Raw genomic sequence first — 21233 nt, forward strand, 5'->3', positions numbered from 1 at the left:
TAAAAAGCTATAAAAAGCCAAAGGAGGAAACCCTAAAAGACGAACAAGAGGCAGAGATCCTTAGGCAAGAATAGAGGGTAATGGTTGAGCAGTGACGGGAAGAGGAAGACGAAGGCAGTCCCTCTCAGCCATCGCAGAACACTGTGCTGTTAGAGTGTGAATTAGACACAAGAAAGTTTTTTTGTGACAGCCCAAAATTGACCCTAGTCGGGAGGTGGTTTCGGGACCACAAAACCGAGGCATAAAAATAATTTATAATTTATTTTGATGCCTATATATATGTTAATTCATGTGTGACATTTTGATGTTTGATTTAGAGTTATAAATGTGAATTTCATTAGAAAGGACCTAGTAGTAAACTTTGAAAGTATGATGGGGAAAGGTGTGATGACTAGTTGAACATGCATGCAAAAATAAGGATTTGCATGTCAATTTCCCCCAACATGAAGTGGCGGCCATGGCAAGAGTGGATGGGCAAAACATGTCATGAAACATGTTTTGTTGGTGCATTAGGGTGAAATAATAAAATAAAGAGCATGGGCAAAGAAAGAAAAAAATGGTCTCATCCATACTTCCCCCTTGGCCGTGAGTTGAGAGAAAGGAAAAGAAAAAATTTGGTTCATCCATTCTCATTTTCTTTGGGCTGAAAATTCTAAGAAGGAAGGAAATTTTGCTCCATTTTTAGTTTAGAAGAGATCTAGAAGGAGATTTGGCTATACTTGCATCAAGATTAAGGTATGTTGAGGTTGTATCATGAGATTCATGCTTGTTTTGGTTGCTAACTTGATGTGCATGTTAGCCATGGTTCAAATCCTTGCTATGCCATGAAAAATGGTATTTGGCCAAGGTTGATATTGTGTTAAAGCCATTGCATGCTAAATGTGAAGCTTGTTGATGATGCATGTAATGATGGATTGACTACTCTTGAAATTTCTTTTAGTATTCTTGAGTAGGACATTGAATTCTTTGTTTAACCATGACCGAAGTTGAAAGAGTATGGTTGTGATGTATTCGCCATGGTGCATTCATGAGCATGATTTATGCTTGTTACTTGATTGGTAAAATTTGTGTTTGGATGGGTATGAACCCTTGAGATTGACCTTGCACCTATATGTGTATACATGTTTGCACATGATGTATTGGCATGACATATATACTATTTCAAGGTATATATTTGCTTGTGATGATGTTTGGTTATGAAGTACATGAGAGATGTGTATTGAGCTACAATATGTAATCGTTAGTTAGTAAAATGCATGCTGTTTTGTGTGGTATTAAGTGCATAATTGGCCTCAACATGGACATGCATATTCAGCCACATGAGGGGAAATTGGTGTGCATGCATTCGGTTAGAGGCAAGCATATTGATGGCTATTCTTGGCTTAGAAAATTGACTAAGAGGAATATTAACTAATGTGTTGAGTTCGATTCGGGATTTCGTACATATGCGACTTTGATGCCTAATGAGCATATATATTGGCTAGGTATCTTGAATTCCTCTTCGATGCTCAAATGATAAAACCAATTTATTTGTTAAATTAAGCTCAAGAGCAAAGGGAGCTAAATCCGATAAGGGGAAGGAAAAAGTCGTCGAATAGCCGTCGAAATCGTTCGACCACGTCCGAGGTAAGTTTTCGAGTATCGAAACTTAGATTTTGATTCGATTGAATGAAGTAATAAGCAATCGAAATTGTGCCTTTGTATGTGGCCATTGAGCGAAATGATATTTTGCTAAGTGAATTGTGCATAAAAGTTGTGTTATGAAATTGAAACAAAGATGTGTATGAATGTTCGAGTGATATCGGGCTAAGCCGGAGGCAATTGTGCGAGTTATGATATCCGGGCTTAGGGCTAAGCCCGAAGGCAATTGGGCGAGTTATGATATCGGGCTAAGCCGAAGGCAATTGTGCAAATTGTGATATCCGGGTTAAGTCCCGAAGGCCTTTGTGCGGGTTACCATAACGGGCTATGTCCCGGCGTTTGAGCAGTAGCTATATCCGGATAAACTCGAAGGTATGTGATTCGAGAACTTTGAACTTGCTGGAAAATTTTCAGTTAATGCACTTGTGAAATTCCCAACAACAAGGTATGTTTTGTGTGTGCTTTGCACACTATGAGTAAATCTTGATATGAATATTCGCTCTAATGATAAATGAGCTATCGGCATTAACTAGGCCGTTATTTGTGTATGAATATAAGAGTTGGGATTGTGAAGTAAGCATGTCTTTGAGAAATTGTGCATATGAATTATTGTTTAGCTACTTGAATGCTATGCTTTGGTTGTGTGTATATTATGGCTCGAAACTTACTAAGCATAAATTGCTTACTCCGTTTCTTTGTTTCTCTGTTTATAGATTTTGCTCGTTAGCGATCGGATTCGGGATCATAGAAGTTGAAGTCAACCACACTATCAAAGCCCTTTTGGTACTCCTTTAGTTGAGTTTTGGATATGGCATGTATAGGACCACCCTCGGTTGTTTTAAGTACTTTGTGATGTATATGTGTGCGGCCATGCGAAAATGGTTCGTAAAAGTGGAGTATGGAATTTGACCATATGTGGTTTGTAATTATATTTGGTTTCATGATGTGATTATGGTTTGGAAAGAGAGTGTTGGTCACATGATCAGCCATTGGAATGGCTAAATATGATCATATGTGGACCTAAGTATGACTAGACTATAGTTGGTCCATGGGAACTACAATATAGGTAAAGCCTACCTTAAAAACAGAGGCTGCCAGCTGCAGTGACGTGGATGTGAAAAATCACCAAAATTTGTAGAAATGGTTTTAAATAGTGAATAAATTATGTGATCGAACCTTGATGAGTCTATTTTCACATGAAAGTAACGAAACGATCATATGAACAGTATACTGAGAGATATTAAAGTTCTCGTGAGACAGGGCCAGAACGGTTTCTGGGTCCCCTGTTGCGACTTTGAAAATTTACCATAAATTATCCAGAATGAATTAGAAGTCATGCCTTATATGTACAGATTCCTTTTTCAGTCTAGTTTAATTAGAAACAAACGGTATCAGTATTGAAACCCTGTACAGAGATATATTCAAGTTGTAACGCGCGAAGGTCAGTGTAGTCGACCCCTATAACATGGGTGACTTTAACTAATAAACTGTACCAATTGGCCCAACCAAAAATTCTAGAAAAAAATCCAGGGTTGGATATATGAGTCTAAATTCAGGGAAAATTTACGGAATCAGTTTCCGAGTTCTGTAACTATAGATATGCTTTTTAAGGCAACAGTGACGCAGTTTTCCAGCTTGCCTGGGAATGTCAAGTTGGTCGATTGCTATAAGTGGTTTTGGCTTGTTAACCCTCGTGTCCGACACAAGCAACGGTCTCGGGTTCGGGTGTTACAATTTTATTGGTATCGAGCTACGGTTTAGTCGATCCTAGGACTACCGTGATATGTTTGGGGTCTAGCTATACATGCCATTAAGTGATAATTGATAGTGTGGTGATTTCTGACATTTTGAAATTTGTGTTTGTTTATAGCCATGGATCCCGATCCCAACCAAGCAATAGCTAATGATGTGGAGAGTGTGGCACCTGCTTCCGCGCAAGGGACAGCGCCGGCGGACTCTCAACCTATTGCTAGCAATCCGAATGATGAGGCTAAGCAAGCCTTCTATAGCGTGATGAATGATTGGTTCAACCAATACATTCGAACTAACACGACTGTTCCACAACCTACATTCCGACTAATGCAACCCCGCACCTACAATACCTCCGATGAATCGACCAAATAAGGTCAAGTAAGCCCCGATCGATGAATTGAAAACATGGGGCTACTGAATTTAAAGCTACGGATAGCGGCGATGCCGAGCAAGCTGAATTTTGGTTGGACAACACTATCCGGTGCTCGATGAGCTATCATGTACACCGATGAATGCTTAAAGTGTACTATCTCCTTGCTACGCGATTCCGCCTACTATTGGTGGAGTACTCGACTTCTGTTGTGCCTAGGGAGCACGTAACTTGGGAGTTCTTTCTAACCGAGTTAGAAAGAAGTATATCGATCAGAGATTTATGGATCAAAAACGGAAGGAATTTCTTGAACTTAAACAAGGTTCCATGTCGGTTACCGACTACGAACTAAAATTTGTGAGGCTTAGCCGGTACGCGCGCGAATGCATTTCTTCAGAAGCTGTGATGTGTAAACGCTTCGAAGATGGACTGAATGATGATATAAAGTTGTATGTTGGCATTTTGGAAATCCGAGAGTTTGTGGCTCTTGTCGAGCGAGCGTGCAAAGCCGAGGAGCTCAGTATGGAGAAAAGAAAAGCTGAAGTGGGAGCAAGGGAGTTTCGTAAGAGGTCTTTGGGAAGCCCTTCCCCAGTCATCAAAGAAATTTAGAGATGGCTTAGGCGGTCTAGAGACACCGGGCTTTTCTAGACGAGACCGCAATCGACCCCTATGGGCACGCTGAGTCACTTGATCGCCGGTGTTGGCAATGATCGTCGAGACGAACGGAGTGCCAATATTGTGGCAAATGGCATTCAGGAGTTGTAGACTCGTGACCGCTCTGTTACAAGTGCGGATCGGTCGATCATTTCATTAAGGATTGCCCGAGTTTATCTGAACAAAGCGTAAATCAAAGTGGGAACCGGGTGCTACCACAACTCGAGGTAGGCCACCTAGAAATATGGGCAATGCTAGTGGTTTGTGAATACCGGATGTTTTCCACGAAGAATTGCGGGATTACCACTGTTCGGAAATAGAGTTTGGCATCGAATTGGTACTGGTACCACCCCAATTTCGATAGCTCCGTATCGTATGGCACCAACGGAATTAAAGGAGTTGAAAGCTCAGTTGCAAGAATTGGTGGATAAAGGTTTTGCTCACTCGAATTTTTCACCTTGGGGTGCACCAGTGTTGTTTGTGAAAAAGAAGGATGGAACCATGAGGCTGTGCATCGACTATCGTCGACTTAATAAGCGGCGATAATGAACAAATATCCGTTACAGCGTATCGACGATTTGTTCGATCAATTGAAGGAGCTTGGTGTTCTCGAAAATAGATTTGAGATCGGGCTATTATCGATTCTTGAATTTGAGATTGAGCGTACCCAAGATTGCCTTCAGAACGAGATATGGTCACTACGAGTTCCTAGTGATGCCGTTTGGGCTTACTAATGCCCCTGCGGTATTTATGGATTTAATGAATCGGATCTTCAGACCATATTTGGATCGGTTCGTAGTCGTGTTCATTGATGACATCTTGGTCTATTCAAGAAATGAGACCGAACATGCTGAACACCTGAGGTTAGTGCTACAAATTTTACGGAATAAGCAATTATATGCTAAGTTCAGCAAGTGTGAGTTCTGGTTAAGAGAGGTTAGCTTCTTGGGGCATGTGATATCTGCATCGGGTATTCGAGTCGACCCGAACAAAATTTCAGCCATACTTAACTGGAAGCCTCCGAGAAATATTACCGAGGTTCGGAGCTTTTGGAGGCTTGCGGTTATTACCAAACAATTTGTAAGAGGTTTCTCGACGATAGCCACGCCAATGACGGCTTACTCCAAAAGGATGTTAAGTTCGAATGGACGGAGAAATGTCAAAAAAAAAACAAGTTTCGATCAACTAAAACTTATTTGGTGAAGCCCCAATTCTAATGCAACCCGAATCGGGCAAAGAGTTTGTTATTTATAGTGACGCATCCCTACTCGGGTTAGGTTGCGTATTGATGCAAGAAGGTCGAGTTGTGGCCTATGCATCGAGGCAATTAAAGCCACACGAGAAAAATTATCCGACCCATGATCTCGAATTGGCTGCCATCGTATTCGCCTTAAAGATATGGCGACATTACTTATTTGGTGAGAAGTGCCATGTGTATCTGGATCACAAAAGTCTCAAATATTTGATGACTCAAAGAGACTTAAATCTGCGACAAAGACGTTGGCTCGAGTTTGTTAAAGGATTATGAGTGGTCATTGACTATCACCGGGAAAGGCGAATGTGGTTGCGGATGCCTTAAGTCATAAATCATTATTCGCTTACGAGTGATGAATGTACACTTATGCATTCTACCCGACAATGTGTTAGTAACTGAATTGAAAGCCAAACCATTATTGATCGTCAAATTCGTGAAGCTCGAGAAAGTCGACGATGAGTTGGTTGCAAAACGGGTGAGTGTGTTCGAACAAGGACTCGAATTTCAAATCGATGATGACGATTGTTTGAGGTTCAAAAGTCGTCTGTGTGTTCCAAAGAATTGAACTTATTTCGATAATTCGAGCGAAGCCCATTGTAGCGAATGGCAATCCACCGGAGTACGAAGATGTACAACGATTTGAAACGTCGGTTTTGGTGACATGGTATGAAATGAGACATCTCCGACTTTGTTTTGAGATGTTTAATATGTCAACAAGTGAAAGCGGAACATCAAGTGCCTTGAGATTACTTGACCGACCACGATACCCGAGTGGAAATGGGATCGAGTCACAATAGACTTTGTATCCGGACCGCCATTGTCGACAAGTAAGAAGGATGCGATTTGGGTCGTGGTAGATAGATTGACTAAGTTGGCTCACTTTATCCCCTGTACATACGGATTTTCAATGGACAAACTAGCGAATTGTGCGTTTCTCAGTTATTGAGATTACACGGGTGCCTATTTCCATCGTATCGGATAGAGATCCGAGATTTACCTCGCGATTTTGGAAGAAGTTGCAAGAAGCTTTGGGTACCAAGCTACATTTCAGCACCGCCTTTCACCCCCAAACCGATGGTAAATCCGGCGGATAATTCGAGATACTTGAGGATATGTTAAGATGTTGCATCCTCGAGTTCGATGGTTCATGGGAACGATATTTGCCTTTGATTGAATTAAACACAACAATAGTTTTCAATCAAGTATTAAGATGGCACCCTACGAGGCTTTATGCGATTCGTAAATGCCGTACACCATTGTTTTGGTGAGCTCGGTGAAAGCAAAATTTTCGGGTGGATTTAATTAGAGATCTGAGCAGAAAGTGAAAGTAATTCGTGAAAGTCGAAGATAGCCTCCGATCGTCGAGAAGTCGTGCTGCTGGTGCGAAACGAAAAGACATCGAGTATCGGTGGGAGATAAAGTGTTTCTCAAGGTTTCGCCTTGGAAAAAGATACTCGATTCGGTAGTAAGGGCAAGTTGAGCCGAGGTTCATTGGGCCATATGAGATATCCGAGCGAGTCGGTCGGTGGCATATCATTTGATTTTGCCCCGAACTCGAAAAGATTCACGATGTCTTTCATGTTTCAATGCTTCGACGCTATAGATCGATCCATCGCACGTGATTAGTCCATCGAGGTTGAAATTCAAACCAATATGAGTTATGAGGAAGAACCGATTCGTATCCTATCACGTGAAGTGAAAGAGTTGCGAAACAAGCGGGTTCGCTAGTGAAAGTGTTATGGCTCAAACACGGGATAGAAGAAGCTACTTGGGAAACCGAGAACTCTATGAAAGAGCGATACCCAACCCTATTTACGGTAAGATTTTTGGGACGAAAATTTCTTAAGTGGGGAGAGTTGTGACAGCCCAAAATTGACCCTAGTCGGGAGGTGGTTTCGGGACCACAAAACCGAGGCATAAAAATAATTTATAATTTATTTTGATGCCTATAATATGTGTTAATTCATGTGTGACATTTTGATGTTTCGATTTAGAGTTATAAATGTGAATTTCATTAGAAAGGACCTAGTAGTAAACTTTGAAAGTATGATGGGGAAAGGTGTGATGACTAGTTGAACATGCATGCAAAAATAAGGTATTTGCATGTCAATTTCCCCCCCCCCCCAACATGAAGTGGCCGACCATGGCAAGAGTGGATGGGCAAAACATGTCATGAAACATGTTTTGTTGGTGCATTAGGGTGAAATAATAAAATAAAGAGCATGGGCAAAGAAAGAAAAAAATGGTCTCATCCATGCTTCCCCCCCTTGGCCGTGAGTTGAGAGAAAGGAAAAGAAAAAATTTGGTTCATCCATTCTCATTTTCTTTGGGCTGAAAATTCTAAGAAGGAAGGAAATTTTGCTCCATTTTTAGTTTAGAAGAGATCTAGAAGGAGATTTGGCTATACTTGCATCAAGATTAAGGTATGTTGAGGTTGTGTCATGGGATTCATGCTTGTTTTGGTTGCTAACTTGATGTGCATGTTAGCCATGGTTCAAATCCTTGCTATGCCATGAAAAATGGTATTTGGCCAAGGTTGATATTGTGTTAAAGCCATTGCATGCTAAATGTGAAGCTTGTTGATGATGCATGTAATGATGGATTGACTACTCTTGAAATTTCTTTTTAGTATCCTTGAGTAGGACATTGAATTCTTTGTTTAACCATGACCGAAGTTGAAAGAGTATGGTTGTGATGTATTCGGCCATGGTGCATTCATGAGCATGATTTATGCTTGTTACTTGATTGGTAAAAATTTGTGTTTGGATGGGTATGAACCCCTTGAGATTTGGCCTTGCACCTATATGTGTATACATGTTTGCACATGATGTATTGGCATGACATATATACTATTTCAAGGTATATATTTGCTTGTGATGATGTTTCAGTTATGAAGTACATGAGAGATGTGTATTGAGCTACAATATGTAATCGTTAGTTAGTAAAATGCATGCTGTTTTTGTGTGGTATTAAGTGCATAATTGGCCTCAACATGGACATGCATATTCGGCCACATGAGGGGAAATTGGTGTGCATGCATTCGGTTAGAGGTAAGCATATTGATGGCTATTCTTGGCTTAGAAAATTCGGCTAAGAGGAATATTAACTAATGTGTTGAGTTCGATTCGGGATTTCGTACATATGCGACTTTGATGCCTAATGAGCATATATATTGGCTAGGTATCTTGAATTCCTCTTTCGATGCTCAAATGATAAAACCAATTTATTTGTTAAATTAAGCTCAAGAGCAAAGGGGAGCTAAATCCGATAAGGGGAAGGAAAAAGTCGTCGAATAGCCGTCGAAATCGTTCGACCACGTCCGATGTAAGTTTTCGAGTATCGAAACTTAGATTTTGATTCGATTGAATGAAGTAATAAGCAATCGAAATTGTGCCTTTGTATGTGGCCATTGAGCGAAATGATATTTTGCTAAGTGAATTGTGCATAAAAGTTGTGTTATGAAATTGAAACAAAGATGTGTATAAATGTTCGAGTGATATCGGGCTAAGCCCAAGGCAATTGTGCGAGTTATGATATCCGGCTTAGGGCTAAGCCCAAGGCAATTGGGCGAGTTATGATATCCGGGCTAAGCCGAAGGCAATTGTGCAAATTGTGATATCCGGTTAAGTCCCAAGGCCTTTGTGCGGGTTACCATAACGGGCTATGTCCCAAAGGCGTTTGAGCAGTAGCTATATCCGGATAAACTCCAAAGGTATGTGATTCGAGAACTTTGAACTTGCTAGAAAATTTTCAGTTAATGCACTTGTGAAATTCCCAACAACAAGGTATGTTTTGTGTGCTTCGCACACTATGAGTAAGTGCGTATGAATATTCGCTCTAATGATAAATGAGCTATCGGCATTAACTAGGCCGTTATTTGTGTATGAATATAAGAGTTGGGATTGTGAAGTAAGCATGTCTTTGAGAAATTGTGCATATGAATTATTGTTTAGCTACTTGAATGCTATGCTTTGGTTATGTGTATATTATGGCTCAAACTTACTAAGCATAAATTGCTTACTCCGTTTCTTTGTTTCTCTGTTTATAGATTTTGCTCGTTAGCGATCGGATTCGGGATCATAGAAGTTGAAGTCAACCACACTATCAAAGCCCTTTTGGTACTCCTTTAGTTGAGTTTTGGATATGGCATGTATAGGACCACCCTCGGTTGTTTTAAGTACTTTGTGATGTATATGTGCGGCCATGCGAAAATGGTTCGTAAAAGTGGAGTATGGAATTTGACCATATGTGGTTTGTAATTATATTTGGTTTCATGATGTGATTATGGTTTGGAATGAGAGTGTTGGTCATATGGTCAGCCATTGGAATGGCTAAATATGATCATATGTGGACCTAAGTATGACTAGACTATAGTTGGTCCATGGGAACTACAATATAGGTAAAGCCTACCTTAAAAACAGAGGCTGCCAGCTGCAGTGATGTGGATGTGAAAAATCACCAAAATTTGTAGGAATGGTTTTAAATAGTGAATAAATTATGTGATCGAACCTTGACGAGTCTATTTTCACATGAAAGTAACGAAACGATCATATGAACAGTATACTGAGAGATATTAAAGTTCTCGTGAGACAGGGCCAGAACGGTTTCTGGGTCCCCTGTCGCGAATTTGAAAATTTACCATAAATTATCCAGAATGAATTAGAAGTCATGCCTTATATTTCCAGATTCCTTTTTCAGTCTAGTTTCATTAGAAACAAACGGCATCAGTATTGAAACCCTGTACAGAGATATATTCAAGTTGTAACGCGCGAAGGTCAGTGTAGTCGACCCCTGTAACATGGGTGACTTTAACTAATAAACTGTACCAATTGGCCCGACCAAAAATTCTAGAAAAAAATCCAGGGTTGGATATATGAGTCTAAATTCAGGGAAAATTGACAGAATCAGTTTCTGAGTTCTGTAACTCGAGATATGTCTTTTAAGGCAACAGTGATGCAGTTTTCCAGCTTGCCTGGGAATGTCAAGTTGGTCGGTGCTATAAGTGGTTTTGGCTTGTTAACCCCTCGTGTCCGACACCGGCAACGGTCTCGGGTTCGGGGTGTTACAGTTTTCCCGAAGTCTTCCATATTTTTTACTTTATTCACCTGTGAATTGAATGAAAAAAAATGGTGTTGGATGTTATTTTGGTTTTGAAGTTTATGTGCCAACCCATGAGCTAAATCTCATTAGGTTGGGATTACATGATGACATTTTTACTTTCTTTAATGGTCGAAGCATATATCTGATTCAACTTACTATTTCATTTATTGTTTTTATTTCTAAATTGTATGCGTGCAATCCCTAGACACAGATGATTGTTCCACATGCCCATAAACTAAATCTAATTATAAAAAAGGATGGATTAGTTGGATCTAAATTGAATGATATGAGCAAGTACTAGACCAATACTTGCTATAGAATCTAAATGATATGAGCAAGTACTAGACCAATACTTGCTATAGAATCTAGACATAGAGCAGTGATCAAACAGAAGGAAAACCAATGCAGGGTACCATATTAAGGCCTATAGACACAAGCAAGGTAACTTGAGGTTTTTGCTTTAGAAAGAAGCAGACCATTTTAGAACTCTTCTGAGCAGTAAATTAAGTATGATTTTGCCAAGGCATTATTGACATTAAGGGTAGATTCTTAGTAATCTTCACCTTCCAAATCAACATCATATATCATTTATTCTTTTTCGTTGTATCTTTACCATATCATTCTTTGTTATTTACTTGATCATTTACATAATATTCCTATAGTAATTCTCATGATTGCCATTATATTTCTACTCTCTCTTTGCCATATCATTTCCAAGTATTCATTAATTCCACATATTGCATGCATCATTGTTTATTTAATTGTCATTGCATACTTACCATAGCTTTACCATAGCATTAATTGCATTTTATTATAATAACTTGACCACTTTTGTGTCTCAATCCGATCCTCCCGGGAACGATACTCACTTATCACTTTATTACTTGATTTGACGTGTATACTTACACAATTCGCATATCATTTCACACACGACAGTAGCCATGGTCGAAATTAACTCTCTTGCTCTCTGAGGCATCATATTTACAGGTGCCTCTCCACTAGAAGCATCTATCATCTTCATCTCCCTTGCGATTAAACCCTCATAGAAATATTGCAAAAGCAATTGTTCAGTTAGGCCATGTTATGGAAAACTTGCATATAACTTTTTGTACCTCTTCCAATAATCATAAAGCAATTCATTCTCCTTTTGCCGAATTTTACAATGTCTCTTCTTAATTTGGCTAATCGAGCTGCTAGAAAAAATCTATCAAGAAATAAACAAGACATATCAGACAATGTATTAACTAAACTAGAAGGTAAATAAAATAACCACTCTCTAATAGAGTTGACAAACAAGAAAGGAAAAGCACGAAGTTTAATTTGATCTTTGGACACTCCCTGAAGTTTCATGCTTTTGCAAACCATGTGAAATTTTTTAAACGGGTATGTGGATTTTCATTTAGCAATCTGCAAAAGGTAGGCAATATATGAATTAAGCCAGATTTTAACTCGAACAGCATTCCTCCCATAGGATAAATTATGCATAGTGGCTGCTGTCCATCTAGTGTTGCTGCAAGTTGGCGTATAGTTTGCTCTGCCATTTCGTTTGGTTCATCAAATGTGAAAATATCTTCGGTATAATATCCTATTTCGAACTCAGGTTGTGGTCATTTACTATGCCAAATAGCTTCTGTTCTCAGTGTTCGAGCCAATTTCTCTATTTTTTTTTCAAATTCAAAGGTTCCCGGTTCTGACCTAGTCATAAGGAAAACAAACGAAAAATAGAAAAAATATTCCCAATCCCAAAAACAACACCAAAATTTGATTGGCGTCACATTAAATATAAATTTCTACGCTCTAACTTAATTAAATAGTAGTATATAGTAGTAGGGTTGACCCACAAGGAATGTGATTCCTAATTTTCCTGTTTACGCGACTAGATTTCAGAGTCTAGGCAGCTATTATGCCCCTGACCTGTGCATGCAAAGGTATAAAATAAATAAAATGGGGGAATTTGGATGATAAAGAAAATAAAATAAACAAATATAAAAATAATAAAGAAATTATTATTGTAAAATAAAATTAAGAAAATTAAATCAAATTAGTGAATCAAAATATATTAATGCTTAGCCTTAGCCTCGATACACTCCGAAATTGAATCGATCTTTGAAAAATGGATTTTCCCTTCAAAACAATAAGTTGGTTATAGCAATCAAGGATGCCTCAATCACCAACTTCTCCTTATGTAGTCGGTTTACGACCTACAAACTAACCCTTGCCAAATTTCTAACCACATAACCCACGCCCATAATTTAAGATTTTGAGAGCCTTGCAATCTAGAAAGCCCAACTCGAATTAACGGCCTCAACTGCGTGCGTCGTTTAAATTCGATCACTATCTCCCTTGATGGAATCCAACTAGCTTTTTTCACTTGAACATGCCAATTAATTCATGGGAATTTGAACTCGGCAGATGATCATCTCGTTTTCCCAAATGTATGCCAAACAACTCCAACCCAACGTGCACTTTTTGAATTGAAATTAAATTAAATTTAAGGGCTGATTGTGACTATCCCATATACTGGAAAGATAACGAATATCATGTTAAAAGGTTTCTTTTAGTGCAGGTTCATATCTCACGATTTTTTCGAAACGATAATCGGGCTAAAGCTAAAACGAAATTAGTTGTGCATGAAATTAATCATGCTTTGTTGGTTTATGGGAAGGAATTTAATGGAAATGATTAAGGGTGGAAACGTGGAAGGCCTAGGAAGCAAGTAAACCAAAAGTAGTAAAATGGAAAATAGGAATGGCAGAATGCACTGAAGCGTGAATAGAGAAAGAAATAAATCGATTTGTATTTTATTTCAATATGTATTCAAGTGTGTTTTCCAAAGCCATCATGCAAGGTACTTATATACATTCCATATGCTAAATTTAGCCTAATTCATTTAACAAACAACCACATAAAATAAAATTTTAATCAGATTTCATATCAAATTTTTCTAAATCTATCTCTTACAAAGTCCAAATAAAAATCTGATCAGCAATAAATTCCTCAAAACTTTTAATTTGGCCCCCTTTTTATTGCTTATGCTCCAATTTAGTCCTTTTCTGCTTGATTTTTTACTTAAAGCATCCCAATTGCGTTCCTAACAGAATTTAAAAATAAAATCACCAATTTAGCAAGATTTACTTCAAGAATTAATCAATTTAAAACACACAAAATGTAACAACCCGATTTTTGCTAAATTGGAACAGTGGTTTTGGAACCACAAATCTGATGTTAGAAAATTATTTTAATATTATTTTCGGTATTTATAGCATTTTATTTGATATGTGTGAAAATTTTGTGAGTTAATTTTATCGATGGGTTGGTTAATTTGATAAAAAGGACTAAATTGCATAAAATGCAAAAGTGTTGTTCTTTTAGAAAAAGTTGTCTAATAGCCATGATTGTAATTAGACCATTTTAATTGTGAGTGGACAAAGATGGACATTAATAAGATGATTTTAAATTGTTTATAATAAGGTTAATAATGTAATTTTGTATTAAATGATGAATTAAATTAAAGAAAAACAAAATATCGTCTTGTTTTCTTCTTCACCTAGTCGAAAGTAGGAAACAAAACACCATTAATGTAACACCCCTAACCCATTTCCATCGCCGAAATAGGTTATGAGGCATTACCGGATTTATAGCACAATTCAGAACATTTATTTATCAATAATTAACTCATTTCAATCAAAGTCATTCATTTACACTTGTAACATGCTTAAATCGAACATAAATAACTTAAAACATGCATTCAGGACTATATCGTTAACATACAAGAACTTAGGGAAAGATTTGGAAAATTTTCTCGAATACAGAGGTCACACGCCCGTGTGCCCAAGCCGTGTGCCTCACACGGCCACCAGACACGCCCATTGCATAGGCTGTGTGGAAACAGGGCATACATACTGACTTGGGTCACAAGGCCGACCACACGCCTGTGTGTCAGCCCGTGTGCCACACACGGTCAATAGACACACCCGTATGTCTAAGCCGTGTAACTCACTGACTTATTTTAACTAAGCTTTAGCAGACACACGGTTGAGTCACACGCCCGTGTGCTTAACTGTGTGGACGAGAAATTGGCTTATTTAAGCCACTTTTCCTCACTCAAATTCAATCACCTATAAGCATACATATAACACCATACTCTTATTCAATTTACATTATGTTCCATTTAAAAATCCAAGCATCTATATACTCAAATTAATATCATTTGTTCCATCAAACACATACCAAACCAATATGACTTGTAAGCTAATATATGCATACAATCTATTCAATAATTCAAACAATTTGCATATCTTCATCTCATCAACTACTTGCCAAAACATGCCATATTTAGTACACATATATTTACCCAATATTTAGCCAAGTTAAGCCAAATCACACGGCTTAAACCCAGCAATACATATAAGCTTCAATAGCAAAATAACTCATATATCTCATATCATCAACTAGCCTATACATGCCATATTACCAATTTTAAAGAGTTCAAAAATCCCAAATCAACACCTAGATAGTGTGTTGAAATGTTCGATGACTTCCAACCCGATCTGTAACACCCAAACCCAGCTTAGACGTTATGGTAATGTCACATGATAGGGTGTTTAAGAAAACTGTGTTGTCGCAACAAAACCATTTTCTCTTAATTACTTCTCTTTATCTCACTTTAGTTTCATAAACGTTTTACTTATTTAATTGATTGTTTCAAAATGTTACTCGTTGATGAAGCTTTTTAAAACAGTTTAAGTAATCGTGGTTTAAGAGAAATCATTTGTTCATTTTTGAAACCAAATTTTCCTTATTGCTAACAATTATCATCCATAAAAATAAATAAAACCAAATTTAAGCAAACAGTCTAAGAAGTCCAATTTACATAAAAAAATAACGCAGAAAAATAATTAAGAAATAGATACCAAATCCAGAATTAAAAAAAAGTTTAAAATTCGTGTGGCCACCATCGAGTCCTCCACTGCACCGATCCCTCAAGTCTAGGGATTACCTGTGCACATTAAACAAAAGGATGGGTTTACGTAAACTCAGTGTGTAATCCTACAGAAAACAAGCAATCAGTATACAATCATACTCAGTTTGGGCCTTAGCCTTTTTCAGTATCAGTGGCAAATGGGCCTTAGCCCATTACAGAATCAATACAGATATGCAGAAAATCCTACCCAACCAGCCTCTACACACCATCTCCATCCAACCTTACACTCCACGTGGGGATTTAATCAACCCACCCATCTCTACACTCCAAATAGTACCGTATGCGGCACAAAACAGTAATTTGCAGTTGAGCTGCCAGTATATTAGGCTTATGAGCCTTTCAGTACACTTCCTCTAGATATCATCATCCCAACTCGATGCAATGCAAACATACATTATACGATACTTTTATGCAACCATCAGTCAAACGTATACATATATAAACCAGAAATCATCCATTATTATTCATGCACCACATACATTCAGATCATACATTTAGAGGTCTAGATAACACTTACCGACCCTACAGTGGGTGTAGGGCCCAATTTTAGCCCGGGCCCAACACCCACAAACAAATAAATAGAAATAATTTTTTTTACAATCTAGATTACAAGCCCAGTTATTTTAACCCAAATCTAAAGCCCAAAATAAAACTTAAATCTAAACCCTGAATAACCCTAAAGACAAAAGGGGCCCAAAACCTAAACTCTTCAACAAAAAACCCCGAGCCCCAAGTACTTGCAACAGTCGCTGCTCCATCAACGACCTCCGCGTCCCACGCCACTCGGGTCTCCAAGGCTGCACTACCTGCGCCACGTCAGGGGCGTGCTCGCCCACGTACCTGCAAACGTGTAGAAAAACAATTGTAAAAAGGCTATAGAAGCCTCATGAAAATCCATTGTAAAGGGAGTTTTTATTACTCTTATTTTTCTAGAGAGATTGGTTACAGATTGTATACAAAATACACGCAAAAATCAGTAAAAAGCAACCAAGGAATATTTTCAAAGGTGATTATTTACTACAGCTTTATTTTGTTTCGTTCTTTTCATTTTTTTTTACCTTTCCATTCGGATCCGCAACACGAACTAAAGGATAATAGAGAAGGAGAGGGACTCACCGCGCGTCGTGCTTGCACTGTCGGAGGGCTCTGCTTCACTGGTCGCAAGTGACTTTTGGGGCAGTTGAAGGCTTGGGCATAAGCCTTTCGGCGTAGAGCTGAAGGGAGAATGAGGGATTCCAAAACTTTAAGTTTTTTTTAAAAGAAAAAATCAAAGTTAAAATGTTTGTTAAGCAAAAAATGAATTAAAACAGGTTTTCATTTTGGGTAATAAGACAAAACAACATTGTGGGTAGAGTCAGTACGCATTTTGACAGGATCCATATGCATTTTACCCTTAAATGGGTAATTTGCGCGATCAGTCCCTCTCCTTCGCGCTAGCTTCCAATCGAGCCATGTTTAAGTTTTTTTAAAAATTCTTTTAAATTGTCCCTATAATCTGCGCGCCATTTCAATCTGGCCCTCCCCTTTGCGCAGTATTTTGAGATTTGGGGCATCTTCGGTTTTAGTCCTCGAACATTTGTGTGCATTTAATTTCGGCCCAAAATTCTGTTTTATGATTTGTCTTGTTTATAAATTATCCCTTGGATTTTGTTTTTCTCTCAATTAAGTTTTAGTTATTCATTTTTTTAGAGTAAACATGTTGTTTTAACATATTATTTTGAATTATTTTGATTTCACACTTTTGTATTTATTTTATTTTCATTTCATGTGCATACTTGTCTATCTAAAACACCTTCATATATTATTATTACTACTATAAATATTATTTATATTAGGCTTTTCATGTATATATCATTTACTTTTAATCTTTTATGCATATTATTTCTTTTGGAATTTCATTTACGCATTACATATATTATCTATTTTTATTTTTATTTTTGATACAATTCAAACTTTCATTCAAATTATTTACTTTAAAATATTTATTTCAAAATCCACTTGTACATTACTATTTAATATATTATTTCTTTTATTTCTTTTTATTTATTTTAAATTCTTATATTTATTACTGTTTAAAAATTTTGTATAGTTTGTATAATAATATTTCCAAATTTTCCTCTGTCTTATTATTCATTTTATTTTATTTTAAAACTTGTTATATTTTATTTGTGTGATTTATTTGAAACTTCTTTTAAAATTAGTTTCTTCTCCATTAGCCCTTGGTTTTAAGCGGGGTATTTATATAGTATATGATATGCTACTATTGCATGTATTCTAAGTTGTTCCTTTGTATTTCCTTATTATTTTAGATTATTCATGAAATGTTATTGCCACGTGTTTTATTCTTTATGTTATCAAATTATCCTTTTTAATAAAATACATTCCATTTATTTATTGCATTTTATTCAAAATTTTAAATGAGGCAATATTCTGTATTTGAAATTTTGAGAGATTGTGCCCTAACTTACTGGGTTCTGATTTTTCATTTGCCCCAAATAACCGAATATTTTTTTTTGAAATGCATGAGTTTTGAAAATTAAAAGACAAACTTATTTTCATGGGTTTGAAATAATGTATCCTAACTTACTGGGTGTGACATTTTATTTCTTCGAGATAAGAGGGTCTTAGCATTCCATTTAATTTATTCAAGTGTTCTTTTTTTTAAAAAAAATAAAATAAAAGGATCGTATTCTAAAATATTTTCAAACATTCGACATTAAGACATTAATTAATCGACTCGGTACCAATTTTGGGCGTTACGAGGGTGCTAACCCTTCCTCGTGCGTAACCGACTCCTGAATATTTATTCTCAAATTTTGTAGATTAAAATCATCGTTTTAATAAATCAAAATGTTTTATTAAGATGATCAAACTCAAGGTGATCCGATCACACCTCAGAAAGGATCGATGGTGACTCCATTTTTGTTTTTAAGTCGACTCCTGTTTTTCAAATTTAAAATGGTTTCGACAGCTTGGTGACTCCATTGGGGACTATTAGAGAGTCAAGCCGTAAAATTGATTATTTTTCTGTCTTTTTGTCAGAAATTTAAAATACAATCCTTTCATTGCATTTTATTGGTTTTATGGTTCATCATCTTATTCATGTTTTGAAATTTGAGTTTTTATATCTCCTTACATCATCTTGCATGACCATTGCGGTCACACCTTTTAAGTAAGAGTGAGAAACTATTTCCTTCATGAGGTTTTCACCTCCGTGCAAGATAGTGGATCACTTTCGGGATACATCTGTACCTATGTCTTCGTGAGGTTTTCACCTCCGTGTTGTCATAGGGAAATGTATTCCCCTGAACTGAACTCGATCCATATGAGCCTATAATGGGTGAGGATTGATGAATCTGCCGATTCAGGTACCCTGTTCTTTAGAACCAAACCATATATAGTGAGCCTTAGGAGCTTATCCCAGGTAGAACTACGCCAAACCCTAGCAATCACCCAAATAGGTGCTTGATTATTTTTCTTGTTTGCTTTGACTTTTATTTTTGGTATATGATACTGACTTGTTGTGTTTTATGTTGGCCATGATTGCATGTCATTTCATTTTAAAGAGGTGTTGGTTTACGCTCGATTACTAATTTAGGGAGCTTATCATGGGGAACGAATTTCTTGATAAAGTGGAAGATAATGCGACTGTCCATATATGGTCAGAGAAAAAGCAACTAGAGAAAGGGGACAGTCTAGCTGAGGGGTATACATCAGAACTGTGTGATTACACCCGCATTAGTGTGACGCAAAATAATCTTTAGGAATTAAAGGAGATATGAGACTAGTGGGATGAAGAGACCAAGCAGTTGTTCTATGGTAATTATGGGGATTTGCCTTACTTACTTGACATCAAAGTAGACGAGCATTTATTTCGGGCCTTCGCTAAGTATTGGAATCCTGCCTACAGTTGTTTTACCTTTGGGAGGGTAGATTTGGTACCTACTGTAGAAGAATATACAACTCTACTTCATTGTCCGAAGATCCAAGTCGATAAGGCTTATTCGAGAGCTGCTTATGTCCCAACATTTTTGAAGAAATTGATCAACATTACGGGGATGAGTGAGCAGTGGGTTGCAGCAAGGGTCAAGTAGAAGGGGGAGTATAAGTGCATCCCATGGGGGAATTTGAGGGATTTGATTCTAGTGCATCCTAACAAGTAGAAGAAGGCTGATGTTTTTGCTTTGAGTATCTATGGTTGGATGATTTTCCTTAGGGCATTAGGGTATGTAGATGAGGCGGTTTCAGATCTCTTTGATCGACTTGACAAAGGAGTCACACCTGTTCCTACAATTTTGGCTGAGACATTTATGTTGGAACATCGGTGCCTGCAAGGCGCAGCGGAAAAATAAAATAATTAAAACATTCCAGTGATCGAAACTGAGGATCCATGTGTAAGGAACAAATCGGGGTGATAAAAAGGGTTTCGAAATTACCGAAACTTCAATGCGAGTAGACAATGATGCCTAGGCAACAGGAATCTTGAACCACTATCGAACCGAGCCACAACCTTTTCCGTTGTCGGCCTCTCGTGAATCCACCGATTGACAATGAGCGGTAGAAATCGAAAACTATTTTGAGAAAGTATTTTGCTAAGCGGTTGCTAGACCACCTTGTATATTTTCGGGATAGTTTTATATATACTTTTAGGGTTTTACCCTTTCTATATATAACTCCCTCTTAATTGGTATATATTTATAACAATTTTAATTCATTAAAATTAATCCGAACATAATAATTATCATTCAAATAAATATAATAATGTTTAACCGAAAAATTATAATTACATTAATTATAATAAAGATTTGATAAACTATATTTATTTAAACTTATATCTGAACTAAATTCATATATCAATAAAATTATGTTACGATTATATGTACAACATCCTTGTACATATAGTATGTTCAACAATTTGATTGCCCAATTAAATTAATTCTATAATTAATTTAATTCATGTGACAACCAAGCAATATACCAACTATGTTTTACCTCGTTCATTTCAACCATAGGGTGTGACCCTATAGGTTATTGTAACATTAGCAGTAATATTAGAACGAATCTAATGTTACAAACAATGAGTGGCATCTAGCAATGCATCAATGCTACCTAAGTTACAAGAAGTCATGATTCGACATAACCTTTTGTGATTAACCTTTCATGCATTAATCCTTAAGTCCCATATCTTTGGAATGGACACAAGTCATGGAATAGTCACACTTGCATAGTCCATCCCATGTTTCTTGATACCTTGAGTAGACTATGATACACAAATAAGTATGACATCTCATATCAACTTATTTGAGCATGGCCATGCATTTCTAGCCTCACTAAATCAAGTGGCCTGAGATATTACTCCCATTATGTAGGAGGGACTTATCCTATATTGATCAACTATATCCCTCAATATAGATTGTGGTATATCCAACATGTAACATCCTGAATTTGGGGCCTAGAAGAGTTGGGTTTTGAGTGCA

The sequence above is a fragment of the Gossypium arboreum genome, chromosome 9 (assembly GCF_025698485.1).
Source record: "Gossypium arboreum isolate Shixiya-1 chromosome 9, ASM2569848v2, whole genome shotgun sequence".
NCBI classification, from domain to species: domain Eukaryota; kingdom Viridiplantae; phylum Streptophyta; class Magnoliopsida; order Malvales; family Malvaceae; genus Gossypium; species Gossypium arboreum.